The 16,937-nt window shown below is 55.9% G+C and overlaps 1 protein-coding gene across 2 annotated transcripts in view; it reads right to left on the bottom strand.

The window, feature by feature from the left end:
- XXYLT1 (xyloside xylosyltransferase 1) overlaps positions 1-16,937 on the bottom strand; it is a 173,927-nt gene that overhangs the window by 147,770 nt on the left and 9,220 nt on the right. The window lies entirely within an intron of this gene.

Below are 16,937 nucleotides of genomic sequence, written 5' to 3'. Positions count from 1 at the left end.
CACTGAGGGGAACTGAACCAGGCAGTCTCCGCCCTGCCCACCACACCCTGGTGTCCTGCGTCCTACGTGTTTGCCCCTGCTCTTTGCACCGTCTGGAACAACCTCTCCCAGCCACCATGTGCCAGGTAAACTCCAGCCAGTCTTCCACTCTTGCTCAGACACCCACTTCTGGCCTCCCCACGGCTTCCCACAATGTGTCAGGCTGTCCTGAGCACCCTGTGTCACAAGGAGGGAGGCTCCACTTCCCATCTGTCTCCTCTGCAGGTCCCGCTTCTGCACTGGCTGGATGGGGCACTCCTGGAGGCCAGGATCTGGGGCGCTCGGGGCCCTGGGAAAGCCCCAGGCCATGAGGACAGGCTCGCTGAACTTAATAAGCTGCATTCTACCCAAGCTACTAGACCTCTCGGAGCCTCGAGTGGGCCTCAGTTTCTTCATGGATAACACAGGAACGACAACACCTCGCCGCCTATAAGGACCACCTGGGACAAGCAGATAAAGCACCTAGCTCAGGGGTTGCCATGCTTCATTCAATCCAAAGTGTTAGCATTCTGCACACGTGCACCCACACAGACACAGCCCCTCCTTGGTCCCCTGAGCTTCCTCTGTGATAGAATACTACACGCACACACACATGCACACACACATGCACGCACATACCCAGCCCCTCCTTGGTCCCCTGAACTCCCTCTGCTCACAGATCAGCCTTCACTCATGAGCCGGCTTTTCCCTCTGAGCCTCATTACACCTCTAACAACTGCTAGAAACTGGAATTTGACAAGAAGCTGGAAGCTGACAAGAGGGCCCTCAGAAATGGAAGCCTCTGCATTCATTAAAAAGGAAGAGAAAAAAATGGATGTGTACCCACACACACTCAGAACAGAGTCCACCACGGCCAAGCCATGGGGGAGAGACAGCGAGCGGCAGCCGGCTCCCTCCCCTCCCCAGGCCCCCGTCTCACCCCAAAGCTTCACAGGAGACAATTACATCCCATCAGCATTAATAGATTTATGAGGACAAACTGTACTGGGTACGTTGTTCCAAACGCTGTACGGAGAAGCCAGCTCCAATGAATATTTCATATAATAAATCTACTTAAGGATAAATTATTATGTTCCATGGAATACACTTTCTGCAGCAAGAAGCAAAGCACAGACACTGCAAGCGTGAATCAAAGCGCCAGGCCTGCCAGGATCTCAAACAGGTTTGTAAACTGTGGTCTCCTGAGGGTGGGCTCAGAGTCTGGCACTCTCTGAAGCCCCCCAGCCCAGCCAGGGGCTAGTGCCTGGCAGCGGTGATCAAAGCAAGAGTGATGGAAGAGAGAAAAAAAGAGGGAGGGGGCAGAGAACACGCTCCCCTCCTGCTACCCCTCCCTCTGCCCCTCCTTTTCAGATCCCCCACTTCAGGGGCCGCAGGAAGAAATACCACATAACCCAGAAACCCAGGGCCACAGGGTGACTCCCATAATGAAGGCAGCTGACCCACGAGAAGATCCAAGATGACAGTTTACAGCAACTGACTACAATTTTTTTAGAGATGTAGATTAAAAAGCCAAATCTTATGTGCAACTTTTATTAATTTATGTATGTGAAAGTGAAGTCACTCAGTTGCGTCCGACTCTTTACAACCCCACGGACTGCAGCCCACCATGCTCCTTGGTCCACGGGATTTTCCAGGCATGAATACTGGAATGGGTTGCCATTTCCTTCTCCTTTCTCTTCTTCCCGACCCAGGGATCAAACCCGGGTCTCCCGCATTGTAGGCAGACGCTTTACCGTCTGAGCTACCAGGGAAGCCCAATTTATATGTACATATTTTAAATTATAAAAATCTTATTCATGATTATTTCCATCTACTACACACCTTACAAATTGAATTTTTCCAAACCCTTCATGTGCGCCTCAACACGAATGTCTTTACCAACCCCAGAGTCAAGTTGAGTCATTCAGAGCAGTTTTCCAGAACACATCATCCAATCATCCATTCAAGATGTTTCAGATACAGCCCCTTATAAATCTGTGTGGGATGTTGTCACCAGAAATGGCATCTCTCCCAGCCCTAGAGAACCAATGTCCATACCATTAAGGCAGTTGGTTTTTTCACCAGCCTATAACCAGATATTTGCAGCCACTTTAAAAGGATCCCTTATATCAATATTCCACATTTATAATTATGAGATCAAAATCCCAGAAACAGTGGCTAAATCTCTGTTAAATTTTTCGGCTTCCTTTTACCTTTAATGAAGTCTGTCAAGAGAATTCTAGGAGCACCCATATTCAGTAATTAATGCTTCAGGCTAAGGTGGTCTCAAGCTGTACTTTGTTGTTCAAAATAAAGCATGTAACCGAGAGAGTGCCACGTAAAATAAGAGACTGGAAAGACATCTCTCTTGCAAAGGACAGCCTGGGGATGGGGGAGAAGGGACGTTTGCCTCATATCCATTACATACAACACCTTCTCCAACATGGGGAGGCCAAAGCACCCAGAACGGCACAGCCTGGTGACAGGCAGGGGCAGATGTCTGGCCCCGGGCTCAGTGGCACAGACAGGCCTGAAGAGCCAGACCACTGCTCCACTAAATGTCCACTGGGGACAGAGCCATGCCAAGCCGTAGCTCAGCCTGGAAGAGAAAACTCATGTATCACTCGGCACGCCCACTACGAATCAGGTCACACAGAGCTCTTGGAGCCAAGAAGGGAGGTGGTGGGGCGGGCCCTGCGCCCAGGGAGACACCAGGCTTCCAGGAAACGCCAAGGCCTGTCTGAAGGGCGGCAGGCACAGGGCCACCAAGGATGGCCATGTCACCTCCCTGGGCCCAGCTGTCCCTGGAGGAGCTGCCGGAGGGCAGACAGACAGCACAGCACTCCGGGAAGTCTGCTCTCATTGCGGGATCCAGGCACTGCAGGAACAGCCAACAGGCGCCTGCTTCTCCCAGGGGCCTCCCAGAGCACTGGGCAGGAGAGCTGCAGTGCCAGCTTCTGGACTTGACAGGAGAGAGCCCACGACAGCTATCACCCTGCTCCGTGCACACCAGTCTGGGGTGGAATCTCACGTGTGCTGGAGTGCCCAGCTGGGTCTGCGGGCAGTTCTGGGATCAGATGCTAAGTCCACACTTCATCACCTGGCAACCTCTGTCAAAACCCCAAAACTACCCCATCTGAAAATAGGAGAGAATCATGCTGCTGGTCTCCAGGCTTTTGTGAGGAATGCAATAGGAACTCAGTAAAGGACAGCTGATCTAATCACCCTGTTCTACGAGTGCTCAAATGCCTTTCCCAGGCAAGAATACCTTGATTTGATACAAAAAATACCTTCTGTAATAAACAGCCCAAGTCACGATACAGCAATAATCGGAGCTGCCTGGCTCTGCAGCACTCCAACTGCATGAGGGCTGAGTGGGTCCCCCCATAGGCTGGTCAGCTCCCACCAGTGTGATCCTAGTTTGGGTGGTCTTAGTAATCAATTCCAACAAGAGCTGCAGGCAAATGATTCCCTGGGGGGGAAAAAAAATTCTGTTTTCTCAAGAACATCAATGATGAATGTGAAAACACGATGAATATTTTTAGGATGGAAAGAAAAATCTGCTAACAGACTGGCAGCCTTTCAATCCCACAAACATGCCAGCACATTTCCACTTCACGGCCTTCGCACCACTGGTTCCCTCTGCTCACAATGCTCTCCCTTAGAGTCAAGCACAGCTGTGTCCTTCCAGCTCTTCCGGTGCCAGTTCGTATGTCACCTCCTGAGAGTTTCCCAACCAAAACAGAAGCTACTCCCCCTGCTCCACCCCACCGCACTCCTGGCTATTCAATTACCAGACTTATTTTCTCCAGAGCACAGATCACCACCTCAACAGAGATGGGCCACATTCCAGGTCTCCAAAACCTCAGTCAACCAGAGCAGGACAGAACGAGGAGAAAATAGAATGTAAGAGGGACAAGGTGGCAAATGGCGGGGAGGAGCTGAAGGATCTGTGGGCTTCTGCTCAGGTACGAGGGTGTGGGGAATTCATACCACCTTCCACACATGCTGGTCATTCTCCCCAGTCCCACCCTCTACCCCGCGCAGGTTCCCACCTTGTTCCATTTTCTTGCCTGTAATGGCATAAGGATAAATGGTTACAATAAACCTCCTCCCTCTTTGAGACGTCAATTGTCTTTTGACTCAGGAGGGCTTCCCTGGTGGCTCGGATGGTATAGAATCTGCCTGCAATGCAGGAGACCCAGGTTCGATCCCTGGTTTGGAAAGATCCCCTGGAGAAGGGAATGGCTACCCAGTTCAGTAATCTTGCCTGAAGAATTCCATGGACAGAGGTGCCTGGCAGGCTACAGTCCATGGAGTCACAAAGAGATGGACATGACTGAGCGACTGACACTTTTCAGGAGCCCAACAAGAAATCGAGGAAGAGCAGCCTGTCGTGTCTGGAGGAGAATGGGCCCCGGGCTCAGGAACTGGAGCCAGCCCCTCTGGGTGCCCAGATGATGGCACCAACTTGGATTCCCCCTTGCCCATCCTCACCTCCTTACCCCCAGTGGTGGGAGGGTCCTGGGCAAGGAGATGATGAGATGAAGACCTTGTTAGCAGAGCAAGGTACAGAGGTTACACACAGAAGGATACGCAAGAAAAAGCTTGTCTGTCTTGTATGTGCTCTGCTCTCAGACCTTCAAACACCTGGGCCTTCCAAGTGGACTTCCAGGATGACCACCAGGGGTCACGGCAAGTCACGGGGACGGAGGGTGAGGAAGGACCCAAGAGAAGACCACACACTGAGAGGAGGGGAGAGAGACAGAGAAGTGGGCCCAGATGCCCTCCAGGGCAATGCTGAAGGCAAAAGGGGTAGGGGGGAGGTCTGCACATGTCCATGACCAGCTAGCAGTGCCATCACACAGGCCACATGCCCGTGCAGATATCATGACACAGCTGGAGGGCCCCTGGGCACAAACCTATGATTTCTACAGTGCAGTGCATCCCATGCCCACAGCGCCATGGCCAGCCCCACCACCTGCCGCCCTGCCTCCCACTCCCAGGGCCCATCTCTCAGCCCTGAGCAGCACTCTTGCAGGCAGCCAGTCACTCCCTATCTTTTCCAGCACTTACTAAAGATTTTGTGTAGTGAGCTCAAATAATCTGTACGCAGTAGGTATAATCATTCCTTAGTTCACTTCTTTTATAAATTATGAGGTTTGGGTTGTTTTCATTTAACAATGAATTTTCCTAACAGTAGGATCCAGTTTTCTATAAAATAAGCAAAAGAAAAAGCATGAGAGAGAAGGGACAGAAGAAGAGCGGGAAGGAGAGCAGTGACCCTGCAGCGCGTGTGTGTGCTCAGTCGCTCTGCTGTATCTGACTCCTTGTGACCCCACGGAGTGTAACTTGCCAGACACCTGTTCCCAGGAAAGAACACTGGAGTGGGTTGCCATTTCCTTCTCCAGGGGATCTTCCCGACCCAGGGATCGAACCTTGCATTGGCAGGCAGACTCTTTACCACAGAGCCACCTTGGAAGCCCCAGTGACCCTGCAGTCGCAAGGTCTGCTTTGTGAAAATCTTAGGGTAAGTGTCCCAGCTCGCCCACACACCAAGGAGTCGGCCAGCTGTAGGGCTGTCAGGTCTTATCCACCAGATCCCTTGACTTCTTCTTTTTTGTGTGGCCATTTCCCATGACCTGTGACCTCCCAAAGAACACTGCTGTTTTTCGTGAGTGACACCCAAGGGACGCACTGAGCCAGCTTCCTGTCTCCATCGAGCAGGCAGGAAGGTGGCCTCAGCCAGGTCTCCCACATCCCCCTCAGATCACGTGATCCTCCTCCCCTCCTGGCTTTCTGGGGTGGGGACACAGTAGGCGCCCAAGAGCACCGTGGCCCCCGGAGCGCGCAGCTGAGCTCCATGCAACCAGGACAGTGTCCATCATCTCCTGGTGCTGCCACACCTAAGCTTCCTGAAAGGCCCTGGCTCAATGCTCCCCAAGATGCGGCATCGGTTCCGGAGGGGACAAACAGGACTTCTGAAGGAGCACAGAGACTAACCACTTTAATACTCACAGACTTACTTTGATATGTAAAACACTGCAAAAATTAAAACACTTTAGAACTATGATTTCACAGATATCACCTAAGGAGAGGCTAAGAGGAAAAAAAGTGAGTCGATTTAAAATACATATTAAGCAGCTGATGCTGCAGGCAGTTCTAGGATATTGGCAAAAACCGTGAAGGAAAGAGTCAATGGCCTGACTCTGGGGACTCTGCTCACGTCCACTGCCTCCATCTGAGGGTGAGGTGATGTGTTTAAAATGCCGAGAGCAGTACTGGCGGCCAGGAGGCGTCCACGGGCTGAGTCTCTGCCTCCCCAAGGTCACACACGCTGACGTCAGGACTGGGTCTCCTGAGTCCCCGCCTTAACCTCCAGCTAAGACAGTCCTCCCGCCACGCCCCACTCCCAGCACTGCTCTGCGCCCTGCCACTCGAGGAACCGGCATCTGCTCACCGTAGGGCCACAAAGGGACAAAACCAAGCAAGGGTCAGGAAGCAACGTGGACAAGCACGAGTCCAGCAGCCGGCCGCCACCAACACCACGCCCCTGATGAAGGAGGTGGCCGTGGCTGCTTGGAGAGGCGAAGTCACCCGTCCCAGGGGACGTGGTGGACGGTGGCCAAGGCCCAGCTCTGAGCCCAGGCTCTTCTGACTCCAGAATGGCAAGGCAACCACCCCCGTGGCCTGCCCTCATTCCACTTTTCTTATTTTGTCCCCTCACCAAGGGCAGAGTCCCAACGAGTGAGAAAGAGGTGTCTGGCAAGTTACACTCCACGGGGAGACAAGGAGTCGGATGCCACTGAGCGACTGAGCACACGCGCACGCTGCAGGGTCACTGCTCTCCTTCCCGCTCTTCTTTTGTCCCTTATTTCTCTCTCATGCTTTTTCTTTTGCTTATTTTGTAGAAAACTGGATCCTACTGTTAGGAAAATTCAGTGTTAAATGAAAACACCACAACCCCAGCTCTGTTGGAGAGGCACATGTTGTTGACAGCCCTCTCGAGGCCACAGGCCCACGTCTGAATTAACTCTAGCGTAGAGAACCCTTCTCCTGGATGGGCCCAGCATCCCGCCCCTGCACCCGACAGCCCCCCAGCTTCCACCTACTCAGGCCAGCATCCTCTCTCTGGCCTCCTGCTGACAGGTCTCCTCTTCACGCGGTCCACACAGCAGCCAGAGTGACCCTTCTCTGTTCAGAACCCAGAAGTGGCCCCTCCCATCACTCCGACAAAGCCAGAGCTCTCACGGGCCTCCCGCGAGGACTGCCCCATCCCTGCCACGTCCCCCGACCCCAGCGACTTCACTGCAGCCCCCGGCCCCTCTCTGCTGTTCCTCAAACCACCAGGCACCCAGACGCTCTCCCAGCTCCCTCACTCTGCCAGGTCTCTGGCCCAATGCCACCTTCTCAGTGACAGAGCCCCCACTTCCCACCTAAAGACTGCAACAGCCTCGCAGCCCCCTCATCCTGCTAAACCTCCTAACTCACCTCCGAGGAGGCGGTACAATGTACTCATCTGCTTCTCAAGGAACAACCAAGAGATGAAACGAACCCCACCCAGTTTCGAGCCCCTATTTCCCGGTGTCCCAGGCAGCAAAGCAGACAAGTATCACTGGCTCATTCAGTCCTCTTCCTCCCAGGTCTGCTCCACAAGGGCAGGGCTCTGACTCTCCCTCTCTTCACAGACACACCCGTGTGTATCAGTGCCCTGGGACAGAGCAGACACTCCCAGGCACACGGTAAATACTGCTCCGTGGGGATTTCACCCGGCAGCAACGCCACCTGGGCTCACACAGGCCTCAGAAAGAGAGCAGCGCCCCTCTGCCTCTGGAGGTGAGGTCCCCCAGGGCCAGCAGCGCAGCTTGGCTTCCCTCCGTCACCATTCATCTGCTCTGGCCTTCAGTTCAGTTCAGTCACTCAGTCGTGTCCGACTCTTTGCGACCCCATGAATCGCAGCACGCCAGGCCTCCCTGTCCATCACAAGCTCCCGGAGTTCACTCAGACTCACGTCCATCGAGTCGGTGATGCCATCCAGCCATCTCATCCTCTGTCGTCCCCTTCTCCTCCTGCCCCCAATCCCTCCCAGCATCAGAGTCTTTTCAAATGAGTCAACTCTTCGCATGAGGTGGCCAAAGTACTGCAGTTTCAGCTTTACCATCATTCCTTCCAAAGAAATCCCAGGGCTGATCTCCTTCAGAATGGACTGGTTGTATCTCCTTGCTGTCCAAGGGACTCACAAGAGTCTTCTCCAACACCACAGTTCAAAAGCATCAATTCTTCGGCACTCAGCCTTCTTCACAGTCCAACTCTCACATCCATACATGACTACTGGAAAAACCATAGCCTTGACTAGATGGACCTTTGTTGGCAAAGTAATGTCTCTGCTTTTGAATATGCTATCTAGGTTGGTCATAATAAGCACTGGAATTTGGCCCTTCCCTCAAGCTGTGTGAGCACACAGACTGTTCCACAGAGGGCACAGCCAGGTACTGGTGAGGGCCAGGCCTCTGCCGCCCTGCAAGGCAGCCCTCAGCCTCCACCCTGACCTGCCAGTTGCCACAGCTCAGGCCCACAGCTGTGCCCACAACAGTGGGGACCCCTCTGCAAGTCACAAAATCCAAAGTGGGTGAGCAACACGGACAGAGCCAAGAGCCTATATGTAAAGTCACTGATTCAAGCCCTCACGTCTCAGAGAGGGACAATGAGGTCCAAAGAGGGGTGTGGCTGTCTGCCCCCGTTACATGGCCAGTGGCAGCCAGTCCTGAAGCCAGGCCCCCGAGACAGAGGCGCTGCACTTGCAGCTGGAGGTACCTCCTCTAAGAGACTCAGGAAATGCTGGGGAAGAGCAGGTCAGGTCTCCACTCGACCAGAAGGCTTGCAGTGGCACCGAGAACATGCGAGTCTGCCCGCAAAGCTGCCCGCAGTCTCCACTTTCCAAAACAAAGGCATCCAGACCCACCCAGGAAAGGGGAGTCTACACCAGGTCCTCGGCAGAACTCGGAGCTGGCATGGGGACCACCGCGCCAGGGAAGCACTGAGCAGCATCCAGGAAGGTGCACAGACCCCCGGACCAGGGAAGACCCTTCCAGGTGTGAAGACTGGAGGAGCTCAAGCTCGTCTCTGTCTGCAGATGGTCACCCAAATGGTCACAGCAGCAATGTTTGTGATGACAAAAAAGTGGGAGCAACCTCACTCCCCCGAAGGCCCAGGACTCTTGATTCCTCAGAGCTGAATACTCTCACGGGGCTGCAAGAAAACTCCCATGTTTCCAGGCTCTAACAGATCCCCCAGAGACATCTGGAAATCCCTTCCAGATGCTGAGCACATCACAGAACAGGGCTGTATGTCAACAGCTCCTGAGAACAGGCAGTGAGACAGCAAGATCCTATTTCACCTCCTAGACCAGGGACTTGAGACAGAGCTTTCCCCGTAGTAAAGAGGAACGCTTTCATTCCACATTTGCTCTCAAAAGTTGTGCGACCCTCTGAGATCCATATCAATGACCAACTTCAGTTGCTCACATTTCTGGCCAAAGCAAAAGCTGCTCAAGGAGTCAGAAGTACAGACAACTAAACACAACTGACCCCCTAACACCTCACTTCCTCTGCCAACACTGCTCACCACACTTTGTGTAACACCCCAGCCCCCGCTGCCAAAGGGGGTCATTAACCAGGCTGGTTTTAGACAGGAACCCATGGAAGTAAGACTCTCAGACAAGCTGAGGAGCTTGTCTGTGGACAGGGAGCCCTGTCCACTGTGGACTGCAGGCGATCTGTGCCCCCGAGGCTGGCAGCAAGTAGCTGGGGACCCACACCCCGTCCATTCATTGCCTGCTCCTGGCTGAGTGACCTACAGCACAACCGGACCCCGAGTAGGTGGGCGATCAGGGATCTGAAAATTCGGCTGTGTTTCAGGTGTCAGCAGTGCCCATCCCTGGGGACCAGGACCAAAGTCTCACTCCACACTGGCCACAAGTTAAACTCATCTTAACACAGATCAGCAGCAGCCAAAATCGCCAGCAGCTTGCCCTGCCAACCACAGGGCACAGATCCACCTCCCTCCAGGGTGCCTTCAGAGCGAGGTCTCCTTCCCACGAGCTGCTCTTGTGAGCAGAAAGCTTGTCCCTCCCCCACTCTGAGAGAGGTGGGTGTCACAGGGGGATAAGGCAGCTCGGCGGGTCCCATGGCTCAGTCACCCTCTCACTCAGTACCTACACAGAACATAATAGAAGTGTGCAGCCCAGGCCACCTCTGTGCCAAACTTTGCCCTTTTGTAAGACAAACCTGAGCATCCAGGCAGCCAGCCCGCACAGCCCAGGCCGGGGCATGGCCACCTACGCCAGGATCTGACCTGGGACACAGGATGGGCAGATGCAGTCCAGCGAGGCAGGCCATGAGGGGGTTTCCAGGGGGCGGACCCAGAGAGCGTACTGCCGCTGGGGGGCAGGAGGCAGACCTGGATGGGCTTCATGGAGGAGGGGGCCCCCATGCCTCAGGTCCACCGCAGACCCCTAGTCCACTCTACTGATCACACACGGGTCCTCTAGACACATTGTCATGTCGTTTCATGCCCACGACAACATGTTGAGGCGGGGTGCGGTGCCGTGCCCCTGTGTGGGTGAGGAAGGTGCTCGGAGAAGGCAGACCACTCCCCACTGCCTCCCAGAGGGATCAGGTGGGCCTGGGGCCCTCCCAGGCCTGTCTGAAGCCCACACCACGCTCATCCGAGAAGCTCCTGCCCATCCCTGTGCCAGGCTGCACCCGGAGTGGGGAGAACCAACGCAGAGCCCGCCGCCAGGGCCTCTCACCCGGCAGCCTCACCAGTCTGCAGGCAGCAGGGGAGGACAGAGGTACCACCGAGACCCGCTCAGGCAACAGGGCTCCGGAGGGTGGACTCTCCAGGTGGGCCAGGTGGATGGTAAACCAGAGAGAGATACCAGAGTGCCTACTGCGTCACGATGTCAGCTTCCACAGCGGGGAGCCCATTCCCTGGTGCCCAGAGACCCTGTGACACAGCAGGACTGGGCTTGACGGGGTGCAGACTCAGGCAGGGGACAGCAGTGGGATCCCATCAGCCCCATCCCCCAACACACACACACTCACACACACACAGGCTCAGCCGCCCTCCACACACACACTCACACACACAGCCCCTCTGCACACACACACTCACACACTGACTCCGGTGGTGGACAGAAGTGGGATCCCATCAGCCCCATCCCCCAACACATACACACTCACACAGGCTCAGCCTCAGCCCACCACACACACACACACACACACACACACACACACAGACTCAGGCGGGGGACAGCAGTGGGATCCTATCAGTCCCACCCCCCAACACACACACACACACTCACACAGGCTCAGCCTCACCCCGCCACACGCACACACACACACTCAGCCCCCCTCCACACACACACACACACACAGACTCGGGCAAGGGACAGCAGTAAGATACTATCAGCCCCACCCCCCAACACACACACACTCACACAGGCTTAGCCCTTCTACATACACACACACTTACACACGCTCAGTGACAGATACACACTCACACAGGCTCAGCCCCCCGTCCACAAACACTCACACACACACAGGCTCAGCCCCCCACACACACACTCACACAGGCTCAGCCTCACCCCACCACACACACACACACACAGCCCCCCTCCACGTACACACTCACACTCAGCTGCCCTCCACACATTCACACACACACAGACTCAGGGAACAGTAGTGAGATCCTATCAGCCCCACCCCCAACACAAACACTCACACAGGCTCAGCCTCCCCCCATCACGCACACACACAGCCCCCCTCCACACACACACTCACACACAGGCTCAGCCCCCCTCCACACACACATTCACACACTCAGCCCCCCTCCACACACTCACAGACTCAGGCAGGGGACAGAAGTGGGATCCTATCAGCCCCACCCCACCAACACACACACACACACACTCAGCCCCCCTCCACACACACTCACACAGGCTCAGCCCCACCCCACCACACACACACAGGCTCAGGCAGCGGACAGCAGTGGGATCCTGTCAGCCCCACCCCCAACACACACACACACACACACTCTCAGCCCCCCTCCACACACACACTCACACAGGCTCAGCCTCACCCCACCACACACACACATACACACTCAGCCACCCTCCACACACTCACAGACTCAGGCAGGGGACAGCCGTGGGATCCTACCAGCCCCACCCCCTCAACACACACACACTCACACAGGCTCAGCCCCCCTCCACACACACTCACACAGGCTCAGCCCTCCTCCACACACACACACTTACACATGCTCAGTGACAAATACACACTCACACAGGCTCAGCCCCCCTCCACACACACTTACACACGCTCAGTGACAGATACACACTCACACAGGCTCAGCCCCCCTCCACACACACACATGCTCAGTGACAGATACACACTCACACAGGCTCAGTTCCCACCTCCACACACACAGGCTCAGCCCCTCTACACACACACAGGCTCAGCCCCTCTACACACACACAGACACACACACTTACACACGCTCAGTCCCCCTCCAAACACTCTCACACAGGCTCAGCCTGCCTCGGGGCCCCACGTAGGCCGGCCACAGGACAGTGGGAGCCTCTCCGAAGGCCCTGGGGCCTGCATCTGAAGCCACCCCATCAGCTGGACTCTGGAGTAGCTGCTCAGTGGATCGGGCAGCGAGGCCATTCAGCGTACACAAAACACAGGCAGTCACAGGTGGGTGAGATCTGATGGCTGTCTCAGCTAAGGACACACAGAGACCAGCGCGGCCCAGGAATTGGCTTCAGAACAAACAGAACGGACAGCAGGCAGGGAGTCAGCACAGGAGGGAAAGCGGGTCCCGGACCCCATCCGCTGACCGCTGTGTGGCCTTGAGCCGTCACTCGGCATCTCTGGGCCCATTTCCTCACAAGTTAACAGAAGGGGACAGGACTTCACGGCCTTTCCAGCTGCCTCCAGCCCTGACCTCTTGGACCTGCTGCCACAAGAGGGAAGTGAGGCTCCAAACAACACACCACACAGGCCACATCCTCTACAGAGGCCCCCTGGCTGGTTCTCAGGAACTTGGAGGAGGAATAAGAGACCCACTGTGAGCAGGTTGAGGGGACCTGCTCTCCTCACAGCACCCGGTGACGAGAGGAAGAGGCCACGTGTGTGAGGCCCCCGCGAGCAGAGGGCACCGTGGGAACCCTCCTGGGGGGACACCAGCTCTCCTACAGCACCCCCTGTTTGGAGGGCCTGGAATGAAGCCCCAGAACTGACAGCACAGGGCTTAGCGCCCAGAGCTCACCAGCCAGAAAGGTCAGCTCCCACCCCGGCTCCATGCCTCAGAGCCCAAGCTCTGAACCTGCTTTGGGCTCGGGATCCTCACCTGGGAAACCTCTTCCTCGGGGAGAAGCCCTCCCTCCTCCCAGGACTGAGGAAGAGAAGGAAGATGGAGTCCAGCAGCGGCCCGCCACTCAACTGATGCCACCTGTGCAAGAGCAACACTGGCGCTGGGAGACCCCTGAGGGAGCTTCCACACCCCGTCCCCTGGCTCCAGGTACAGCCTGGCTCGCGGCAGTGGCCAGGAAATCAACCAGTATCTCCCAGAGGAGCAAAGTAGAATCGGCGAGCAGGACTTGGCGGGGCGACCCCAGAAAGAGATGAACAACGGCGTCAAGTCTCCTCCAGTCTCCCATCCTCCCACTTGGGAAAGCCTGGAAAGGACACGTGTTTTACAACTTCCCGTGTCCAGTTTCAACATGCCAGTAAGAAGCTATGGAATATCACTCAGGGCTAGTATGCGCCTGCCCATCTCACAGATGAGAAACTGAGGCTCAGGGACACTGGAAGCCTTGCCAGAGGAAGCTGGGATCAGGGAGAGCCCCAGGACCCAGGATCAGGCTCCCTGGGTAGGACTCAGAGAGTGAGCCGATGGGCAGGGGCTGGGCGGCTTACCAGAGAGGCTCCAGGCTCACCCACTGGGGGCTCTGCGCAGACCAAGCAGCCACTGCCGCCCCCTGCCCTTGCCTGCATAAGGGGAGAGAGAGGCCGATCCCTCCCACCTCCTCCAGACCAGCATCAGCAGCCCTGCATAGTAACACACGGGGAGAGTTCTGAAACCCAGGAAGACGTCTCCAACACACACCTGGGTCTTCCCAGCTGGCTTCAGACCGGACACCTTCCTGTCTGGAGGACCAGCATTAAAAGGTATGAGGAAGACGTCATCTAGATCAAGAGGCCTCTCTGGATGCCAGGGACCCACACTGTCCCCATCCCTGTCCTCCTTGCGGGAGCACGCGCACGGGATATCTAGGAGAGGGGCACTCGACCGACCACCTGAGCCCACCTGGCAGGCTCTTGCTGGGTCGGACCCCACACCAGGCCCTGTGCTACACCACGTCCCCAGACTCGGGAGGAAGGAAGACAGCCCGGCCCCCCGGGAGTAATTGCCCAGGAGCCAACTTCAGCACAGCGCCACTAGGGAGAGGAGGGCCAACGCAGGGTGGGGTGGTCAGGAACAGCCTCCCCACGTTATCGGCACCCAGCTGAGCCTAATCTTGAAGGGTGAAAGGAGTTAACCAGATAAAGGGCGGGCTGGGCGTTCAGGAGAGGAAGCACCTGAGCAAAGTCCCAGAGGCTCAAAGGGGCTCCCGCGACTCCAGGCAGCTCGGTGAGCACAGCTACACGGCAGCCACCAGCACCGAGCGGGTGGGCCTCACAGGCCCTGTGGCTCCCACTGCCCCACCTTCTGATCATGACTCTCCGGCCAGGTACAGAACACAAGCCACTCTGCTGCCCCAGCTGCCTCGCTTCCCTCCTCTGCAAGACTGGGAGGGTCCCATTACGATGAGTGCCATCCCAAGTTCCCTGACACCCACAGACAGCCCCTCCATCCTCACAAAACCAGCCCCAGACACCCTGGTATCCCCTACCCCATGTCTTCCTGTTCCCCAGACAGGGGTGGCCGGGGCTGTGCAGAACAAAGCATGTACTCTGCTGAATCCTGTACAAGTTTTCAAACGATGACTAACCCACCGTCCACCTGCCAGAGCCGGTGAAGCCCATTCACAATCCCACAGTAACCAGGACTCAAGGAGTCTGACTGTCTGGGCAGGTCTCACGGAGCCCGTGTCCTGGACTGCCGTGCTAATCTGGTACAACAGGGCCCCCTCACAGCAGCTGACGGGGTGTGGACCCCAGAGGGTGAGGCCCAAGACCCTACTCAAAGAGATGGGTGGGAAAAGGAAATGAGTAAGCTCTGGGGGATTCGGGTCTCCTGGCTTTTCAAAATCACTTACAGTTTATACTTTGCTGAATTCCCAAAAAGATTATGAACAATTGCTGTGTGCAATCAGATCGAGAAAACACCATTAAGAAGAGTTAAATAAAATGCTGGAACCTTCTAGAACTTCTAGAATTGGAGCTTCTAGAAAGGAACCTTCACAAAGAAGGCACAGCAAAACACAGACCAGCTTCCCCATCCTGATAAGAAACAGCAGCACCTGCTCCAGAACACAGGCCAAAGCAAGCTAGCATTTGCTGAGCCTCTGCCCAGAGCCGGACCTGTGCTGGGCACGTGCGGAAGGGGGACGTGGTGGTCAGAAATTGATTAGTCACAGGAAATTGTTTATAAGCCACCAGTATTTTGTCACAATAGCCTAAACAGACTGAGACACCTTGAAATAAATCTGTACAGAACTCTGATTTTCAAACTCCCATCACTGCTCTCCAATTGAACCAATAGGTGCCAGCCTTCCAAACTGATGAGAAAAGGCTCCTCCCCGCAATGCCGACTCAGGTACCACAAGTAGCAGCCACCGCTAACTAACCACCTGCCGTGTGCCGGGGCCCAGTGGTGCCCATTTTCACCTTATAACCACCCTGGTAAGGCCCTCTGGGGAGGTCGGAGGCTGAGAGGGGTTACACTGTCCCCACATGTCACAGACTGCATTTGAGTCCAGGTGTCAAGTCCCGAACTATGCACTCCTGCCCAGGGGCCTGTCCCTGGTGGGCACAGGACAAACCTGGCTAGTGGAGGGAAGGGTGGGAAGCTCCAGCCAGGAGAGGAAGAGGAGGCCCAAGGAGAGTAAAGTGCACCCTGGACCAGCACAGGGCTCCAGAGCCTCTAGGACACACTGACCCACCAGCACCGGGACCACTTAATTGGAGCGGCTCGACAATAATTATCCCAATAAATAAATCAAATGACTTGAATTTAAAAGACATTAAGTTAACAGCAGGCTTTGTGCCAGCCTACAGGGCCTGGCTCAGCTGCTCAGAACAGGCACCTGAAACAGGAAGGAGAGCACAGGGCTGCCTCTCCCGGCCAGGCCTGACCATCCTGACCAACCCCAAGCAACCTACAGGCCAGTGGGAGCAGTCCCAAGGCCAAGGCAAGAGCCCTGGACCAGGAAGGGTGTGAAGAGGGGATCCAAGCCCATCTGACGGCTGAGGACACGGAGGCTCCCCGCAATTAGGCAACAAGGGTCCCGTCAGGTCCAGCACCCAGGTCAACAGGCACCCTCTTTACTACGCGGTCCCCTTGCCCAAGTCCCCACTAAGAGCCTGGATACCTGGGGGCATGGACACAATGTAAAACCCTGGGGCTCTGGTGAACTTATCCAAGGTGAGAGAGACTCCACCCTCAAGCTGCTCCAAGAGACACAGTTCCCCTCCCTTCACCAGAGGGTCCATGCTAGGCGTGATGGGCACCCCAGACTGGACAAAGGAGGCACCCTGGAGGCTGAGAGGCTGCCCCGGAACAGTGCTCATAGGGCACGGACCAAGGAGGAGCACGGGGGCTCGGGAGGCATAGAAGCACACCGCACCGCCCATCCACACTCTTCCTTCTATGCTGCAGGGAAGCGCTGCAGCCTTCCCCGTCCAGAA

Source organism: Bos indicus, chromosome 1 (genome assembly GCF_029378745.1).
Source record: "Bos indicus isolate NIAB-ARS_2022 breed Sahiwal x Tharparkar chromosome 1, NIAB-ARS_B.indTharparkar_mat_pri_1.0, whole genome shotgun sequence".
Taxonomy (NCBI): domain Eukaryota; kingdom Metazoa; phylum Chordata; class Mammalia; order Artiodactyla; family Bovidae; genus Bos; species Bos indicus.
Note: the sequence above shows the minus strand (reverse complement) of the source record. Positions and strands in the feature narration are given on the sequence as shown.